This window comes from Chlamydotis macqueenii, chromosome 2 (assembly GCF_036417535.1).
Source record: "Chlamydotis macqueenii isolate bChlMac1 chromosome 2, bChlMac1.mat, whole genome shotgun sequence".
NCBI classification, from domain to species: Eukaryota; Metazoa; Chordata; class Aves; order Otidiformes; family Otididae; genus Chlamydotis; species Chlamydotis macqueenii.
In genome coordinates, this window is record NC_141557.1 from 105113450 (window position 1) to 105122106 (window position 8657).

Below are 8657 nucleotides of genomic sequence, written 5' to 3' on the forward strand. Positions count from 1 at the left end.
ACGTTTCCTTCTTTACTTTCAGTTGATCCAGGAGCTCCTTGCTCAGACACACAGGCCTCCTGGCCTTTTTGCCTGACTTGTTCTTTATCGCGATGCACCTCTGCTGAGCTTGGAGGAGGTGCTCCTTGAATATGGACCAACTTTCCTGGGCCACTCTTCCCTCCAGGGCCTCCTCCCATGGCACTTTGCCCATCAGGTCCCTGAAGAGGCCAAAATCTGCCCTCCTGAAGTCCAGGGCAGAGAGCTTACTGTGTATTTTCCTTACTGCCCCATGGATCTTGAACTCCACCATGTTGTGGTTGCTGCAGCCAAGGCTGTCCTTCAGTTTCACACCCCCCACCAGTCCCTCCCTTTTGGTGAGCACAAGGTCGAGCATGGCACCCTTCCTTGTCAGCTCCTCTATCGCCTGCAGGCATAAGTTATCATCCACGCATTGCAGGAACCTCCTGGACTGCCTGTGCCCTGTCGTGTTGTCTCTCCAACAGATGTCAGGGTGGTTGAAGTCCCCCATGAGGACCAGGGCCTGTGACCATGAGGCTGCTCCTGTCTGCCTGTAGAGCGCATCATCTGCTCTGTCCTCCTAGCCAGGCGGCCTGTAACAGACTCCCACTGTAATGTCCCCTGTCCCTCCCCTTCCTCTAATCTTGACCCATAAACTCTCTGTCAGCTCCTCCTCCGTTCCTAGGCAGAGCTCCAAGCACTCCAGCTGGTTGCTGACGTAGAGAGAGACACCCCCTCCTCATCTCCCCTTGCTGTCCTTTCTAAAAAGCCTATACCCCTCCATGCCAAATTTGTATATTTTGGACATAAGACTGGGTGGAATTGACATGTTTCTAGAAAGTATAAACTTTTATTTCAATTGTATTTTAGGCTGAAGGATATTTCAGTTTCTGATATATGAATTTTCCACAAACAAGTTAAAAAAAATCAACAGAAACTTATATTTTTTTTAATTAGACAATGTTCTGCTACAGAACACATTTAAAAAACAAAAGTAAACTTCATGTTAAAAAATTTAAGAATTTTAATGTCGTACTCATTTATAGAAAGAAATCACACTTAAGGAAAACTGTGTTATTTTAAAAGCAAGTATTACAGATATTTTTCCAAGGATTTGTGCTAGGTGCAGTGCAATCCTCTCAAATGACTTGGACTGAAAAAGCAATGTGCCTTTGTAAAATCAATGCATATTTCATTTAAACTCTTCTTGGGCATAAAGATAAAAATTGCAGGTGAAACTACACTGCTAGATATCATACTAGTTGGTGTGGAATTACATAGCTACTTTTAGAATAGCACAATGTCCGTGACTTGACAATTCACAGCCTTATGAAATAAAAAATATTACACAGATGTTTAGCAAAAAGGTTTATATTCAAAATGTATGTTCTAACATTTTTTACTTGATTTCTTAACCTCACTGTTTGCTGTTGAAACTGTAGCAGAAAGAAAAGCTGCAATTCTGAAAGATCAACACTTAATGAGTGATAGCAGCGCTGACCTTGCTGTTGTGATTCCTAGTGTTCAAATGGTCTCATATTTTGCTTAAACGAAAAGCTGTTCCTCTGAGACTGAATTTCCTAACAGATAGCCTTACACTTGAAAATTGGGAAAGCCTATCAATTTTCAGAGCTGTTTTGAAAAGTATGGTTTGAGGACCTCAAAGGAACTGCAGTCTGCTTTCATTCAAGAGATAAGAGCAAGCTGATCTGGTAAGCTGTGCATTTCAGCATCTCATCCCACGTTCAGAAAGAGGACATGAATGCTTTGGTATAGAAAACCTATTCTAAACCATGGTGATGAGCAAGCTACCTGGGAATTGATCACCTCCAATTTCATCAGTATCTTCTTCCAGAAGAAAAAAGGTGCCAATACCTGTAGGTCAGAGCAAGCAGCTGTCGCTTAAACTGTTAGCAGCAGTATAGCAAGTCTTGAGCTGAAAAAAAGTCAGTTCCAGAAGATTTCTCAGAGATAGACTAGTTTCTTGAAACCCAGAGGTATGTGTGTAAAAGGAGACACAATTATTCACACTGTAGGAGAAAAAAAAGATTCCCATGGAGTTTTTAGGGAAGTGTTACTGCCTCGTAACCCGTTCAGAGAAAGACATACTCCATTATTTAATTGATCTTGACCTGGAAACTTGTTACATACAATCTGTGAGTTTTGCTCTAGACATGCAAATCCCTAATTTTAGGGTCATCAAGCTCTCTGAGGTCTCAGACACAGAACTGAAGCAGCAAATGCAATGAATTATTATTCTTTAGAAAACATAAAAGCCAGTTTCTGTGTATGTACTTTTAAGGACATAAAAATTTTGCTCAACTTTACCTGCTTCATTGTGACTTAAAAGAAATATAAGCAGGCATTTCTTTCAATGATCTAGTCTACAAATAGACAATTTTGATTTTTTTGTTTATTTTTGATAGATAGAAGAGTGGACACATCTTTATAAAAGGAGAAGACAGAAAATATTAAATAGATGGACAAATAGAAGGTAACAGCAAACGTGACAATAAAAAAAATTCAAATGACAAATCAAAATGTTTTACAAGTTCATCCTCTTGCTTATTTTTCTTTTATGCCATATGAAAAATTAGAATGTTCACCCAAAGTTCTCTTACCTTTTGAAGATCAAACTAGTTTTAGTTTGCCCCATTCAATATCTTCTCCCTTGCACTGGAGAACACATGGAAACCCTTTCATCCTAGTGAACATGTAAAACTCAGAACATCTGATTTCATTATATCCTGGTATATATCTTAAATGACTGGTTCCTCTTCTTCCTCTTTTTTTTTTTTTTTTTTTTTGTTTGAGAGGGACAGTACCCGCTTAGTTGAAACAAACACAGATGGGTTTGCAAAGAACTATTAAAAATGCCAAAAGAAATGTTCAACTTACTTAATATTAGCAGGAAAAGTGAACATAACAAATCAGGAGAATAAGATTGAAGTCTACTGAGCTGTATAAGGTTTCAAGTAATGTAAAATTCTGAGTGCTAACAAAGAATTTCCACAGATGACTGAGAATCAAGTTAAGGAATCAGTAAAGAATGCAAATAAAGGGTCATTTTTAGGATTAATTTAATTAATCACATGAAATTTTCTATAAACTCCTGCTCATGTTACATAATCTTTATCTAAAATGTACACAGATAATTACTCTATGTCATGTTCTCGCAATATATTTTTTTCCACATTGGTGGTAATGAAATTATGTCAGGGAAAAATCAGGTCTTGAGAGTATATTCAATTTTTCAGTGCTGGGGAAAATTCCTGGTTTAGAGTATTTATACTAAGCTAAAATGTATTCCATCACTCATAAAACAGTCTTGAGTACATACCCAATTTATCAGTGCTAGGGCAAGTTCTAGGATTACAGCATTTATATTAAACCTAAAATGTACTTCATCACTCAGACTAGACATATTCTCAAGGCAGAATTCATTCCTCACAGAGCTTCATCAGTTTCAGTGGGTTTACTGACTGTGAAAAAATTTGGCCCAATGCTCTTATTAATGCAAATTTTAATAATCAATTGTCTTTTAAGAGGAAACTGTCAATAATTACTGTTGGTTACTTTAAACTGAAGGTATACCAAAAGACAGACATAATAAGTAAATCAGTAAAACAAAATGACTGTTTCTGGTAAACATTATTACATAAATCAAGAATTGTTCAAGGACTGTAAGAAATACAATATCTATATTATTATATGTTTGTGTGGTAAAAATGTAAGTAATATCATAACAAATAATTACACTCCATTTTGAGAATCCCTTTCCTGCAGGAGTTTAAAAGTTATTTATTAGAAATAAAAGTGTTCTGCTATAGTAAAAAAAGAAACAGCTAGTTACAGTGAGAGGTTACAATGGTCACCACCTTGCATTAAAGATGACATTTCTGCTTATGATTTGATGTTCAATGAGTTATTTACTTCAGGGTAACAAGCAGGGATTACTGCTTGCCTGAGGAAAGAAGTCCAAACAATCAACATGTTAAATGCTATCTCACCAGTCACAAGACAGTATTGAAAATATTACTACAAGCTGGAGAAGAAGTTGTGGTTCTAGCTGTGGAATTTTAAGGGAAGAGAAAAAGCAAGTTCTTGTCCTGTTCTCTAAGTGCATCTGGGAGAAGTAGAAATAAAGTCCTTGAAGTATTAAGTCGGTACATACAGGGAATTTGATTTCCACAGAAAACTGTGAGAAGTGGAGTCTGAAAAATTCTTAGTTCAAAATGAAAAGAGAAGAGGGAAACTAACTGCATTGTTAAAGAACTCAGGGTTATTAAGTACAACTGATTTTTTTTTTCTTTCTGCTTGTATAGTCTTCACTGAAAACTGCTAAAGGAATGAAAGCTTAAAAAAAAAAAATGTGCCTTCAGCCTTATTAAGATAGTTGCATTCAAACTACTCAGCATTTACAGAAAACCTGAAACTTTCTCTGTTGCCATTAAGGCAATATGTAAATATACTAGATTAAATTTAGTCTCACTTTCTAACATATGACAATTTGCATGAAATAACTTGGAAAGCAGTTTGGCCAGAAGTCTTCTCAAAAAGATAGATGTAAAATTTCACGGTAAAATTAAAGCGTACAAGTGAATAAAAAGATTGTGATTTCTCAGCCCTGCCACCTTCATCCACAAAGTGGAGTGTGTATGTCTATATGTATGAGGGTCTTTATGTAGATATGTATGTACATATAACTGTCTCTGGAAGGTTTTCTGTCATATTCAATATCTTTCTGGATCTATAAACACAGAAGTAGTTGGTTTTGGTTTTTTTTTTTTGCTTTGACTTTGGCTTTCATTGGAAGTTCTTCTTTCTGGTTTAGACTTACTTAGGTTAAGTTATTAAAAGGAATCATCAACTCAAAACCAATGCAATGAACCCAACTAAATACTGGAGCTATTGTGTCAGGACGCTCCAATAAATTCCTGATTTAATGCACTGAGTTTAGCAAATTACTGAACACAAGTGAGCCAGCATCACTTGCCATTCTCAATGTCACCAATCAAAAGTACTTTATGTTAAAAGAATCCTCCATGATTTTTAAAAATAATACATAACTGTAGATGCAACAAGGTTTAGGTACACAACTATTGTATTAAAAACATATTGCTCTTATAACATTAAAAATGAAAATAAAAATATTGTATAAGATATTATAATGTCTATATTATATATTATGTCCTATACCCTTTGTAAATATGTTTCCATACCTGGAAAGATTTACTGCAGATAAAGATAGGGAGTTTTCAGCAGGGTTGCAGTGGCTAATTTGCTGCAAGTTTTATTAACACAGGCAACAAAATATTTATTTTTTAAATAAAACTTTTTTTCCCTGCTGAAGTATATTGTTAAAACTAAGATGTTTCTTTAAGGTCACAGAAGTAAAAGCTTGCTTTTTTTAAGCCTTCATGTATCTAAAGAGAAAATTCTAAGAAATTCCCTAAAGGAAATAATTACTTTGATAAACAACCTTTATTGAATATACTTAGAGGAGTATTTCTTCAGGGTACATTGCATTTGAGGTATTTTTCAATTGAATTAATTAAAGCCCAGTTCAAATAACCTTTCTTTATTTTCTAACCAAGTCATTTACTGTCCACCAAAAAATCAAATTGAGTGTAAAACAGAATCAATTTGCCTGACAGTGAAATCATAAAAACTCATAATTAATTGCAAAACTTTAGTTTTATTTATCTTAAGTAAAGGACACCATGGGCATGATGTACTAAATTGGGTAGGTTGCACATTTTGGGAAACCGTAGCTCATAGTTGAGATAAATCATAACAAAAAGGGGGTTTTTTTTATACCCTTGAACACTTCAGAAATAGCTGTGTCCTTTTCTTGAATCCAGGGACACAGCTATTATTTTCTTTATGGCCTATTTGAAGCGTGAGATCTCTGTGCCCACATTAGGTGTAGCTTAATTACAGGTACTTGAAGGCCACCACCATGGTAGAGAAGACAATTTACATAATTCTATGAAGAACTTGGCTCTGAATAATGGATCTTTTTCCAGCCTAGACAACTTGAGACTTCGTAGGCAGTGTAGTTCACTGTATGTGTGTGTACATACATATATATATATATGTCCATATCTATGTATATGCATATGTATGTCATGGTTTAACCTCAGCCAGCAGCTAAGTACCACACAGCTGCTTGCTCACCTTCCCCCTCTCCCAGATGGAATGAGGGACACACTCTTAAAGAAAGGAAAACTTGGAGGCTTAGATAAAGACAGTTTACTAGGACAGCAAAGGAGAACATAATTATATATATATATATATATAAATAAAAATAATTATATAAATATGTGATGGTTTAGCCCGAGTTACCACACAGTTTCTTGCTCACCCTCCCCCTCCCCAGAGGGGAGAGAATTGGGAAGAAAGGAAAACTACAACAATAACAGAATATAAGGATATTAAAATGCAAATAAAATATTATATGACATATTACAATGTCTATATTATGTATTATGTCTTATACCCTTTGTAAATATATTTCCATACCTGGAAATACTGAGGATAAAGATAGGGATACCAACCACCTCTGAAGCAGGTCAAAGTCCTTCATATGCTGCCAGTATTTATTTTTCTGTTGGAGTGTAGCGGGCCTCAGAGCCTCTATATCCCTGGCTCCAAAAGCCTAGGGGTCAACCTCGAGTCTCCCCTGATGTTCTCTGCCAAAGATTCCAGGGAGGGCCATTCTCCCAAGCTGCAGTGTAGAGGAGGTTTTTAAAATCTTGTCCTGTTCAGACTGGCCCAAGGCCTACTGCATGAACAATCTCCTGTTTAATTTGTTCAAAGGCTTGTTGTTGTTTAGGGCCCCATTTAAAATCATTCCTCTTTCGGGTCACTTCATACAGAGGGCTTACAATCATACTGTAGTTTGGAATATGCATTCTCCAGAAACCCACAAGGCTTGTGTTTCCTTTTTGTTAGTTGGTGGAGCCATAGCTGTTGTTTTGTTGACCACATTCGTTGGAATGTGACGATGTCCATCTTGCCATTTTACTGCTAAAAACTGGATGTCTTGTGCAGGCCACTTGACTTTGCTTTGTTTTATGGCAAAATTGGCTTTCAGAAGGATTTGGATTATTTTCTCCCCTTTTTCAAAAACTTTTGCTGCTGTGTTGCCCCATACAATGATGTCATCAATGTATTGCAGGTGTTCTGGAGCTTTACCCTTTTCCAGTACAGTCTGGATCAGTCCATGGCAGATGGTAGGGCTGTGTTTCTACCTTGTCGATTCCAGGTGTACTGGACACCCCTCCAAGTGAAAGCAAACTGTGGCCTGCATTCTGGTGCCAAAGGGATGGAGAAGAATACATTGGCAATATCAATGGTGGCATACCACTTGGCTGCCTTTGACTCCAGTTCATATTGAAGTTCTAGCATGTCTGGCACGGTAGCACTCAGTGATGGCATAACCTCATTCAGGCCATGATAGTCCACTGTTAGTCTCTATTCTCCACTAGATTTTCACACTTGCCATATGGGACTGTTAAAAGGTGAATGAGTCTTGCTGATCACTCCCTGGCTCTGCAGTTGACGAATCAGCTTATGGATGGGGATCAGGGAGTCTCGATTGGTGCGATATTGCTGCTGGTGCACTGTGGTGGTGGTGATTGGTACCTATTGCTCCTCAACGTTTGGCAGCCCCACAGTGGAAGCATCCTTTGGGAGCTTGGGCAAGGTGCTTTACTTATCTCTGTTTCCACAGTGGCTATACCAAAGGTCCATCAGTGCTCTTTTGTGTCTTTGAAATACCCACTCCCTAGGTAATCTATACCAAGAATGCACGGAGCATCTGGGCCAGTCACTATGGCGTGCTTTTGCCACTCATTCGCTGTTGGACTTACTTCAGTCTCCAATACAGTCAGCTGTTGGGATCCTCCTGTCACTCCAGAAATACAAATGGGTTGTGCCCCTTTATAGTTTGATGGCATTAGGGTGGTGAGAAAACGTACATTGTTAATTTTGTATATTTTAATATCTTTATATGCTATTATTATTGTAGTTTTCCTTTGCTATTTTAGTAAACTGTCTTCATCTCAACCCACGAGTTCTCCTTTCTTCCCGATTCTCTCCCCCATTCCTGCTGGGGAAGGGAAGGGTGAATGAGAAACTGTGTGATGACTCAGGCTAAACCATTACCATCTTTTTGACCAGTGTCAGGATGGCCAAGTGGTCTAAGGCACCAGACTCATGGCTTTGCTTTCCCTGCCTGGGGATTTCTGGTCTCCAAATGGAGGCATGGGTTCAAATCCCACTTCTGACATATCTTTTTGTATACTGAACCACAGCTCCTCCTGGCATCCTGACTGCTGGAGTAAGTGGGTCATACTGATCACACAGCAGGCTCAAATAGAAAACCCCAATCGCCCAGGCATATTAGAAGTAATCACAGACTGGCCAGAAGGCAAAGATTTTGGAATGCCACCAGAGGAAGAGGTGACACGTGCTGAAGAAGCCCCACCATATAACAACCTCCCGGAAAATGAGAGGTGATACGCTCTGTTCACTGATGGGTCCTGTTGTATTGTAGGAAAACATTGGAAGTGGAAAGCTGCTGTGTGGAGTCCTACACGATAAGTTGCAGAAGCCACTGAAGGCATAGGTGAATCAAATCTGTTCGCAGA

At 38.0% G+C, this 8657-nt stretch overlaps 1 non-coding gene across 1 annotated transcript; it reads left to right on the forward strand.

The window, feature by feature from the left end:
• Positions 1–8188: 8188 nt before the first annotated feature.
• On the forward strand, positions 8189–8296 carry TRNAM-CAU (transfer RNA methionine (anticodon CAU)). The gene is made up of 2 exons: positions 8189–8226; positions 8251–8296. It is a non-coding gene; the product is annotated as a tRNA-Met (tRNA).
• Positions 8297–8657: the final 361 nt, after the last annotated feature.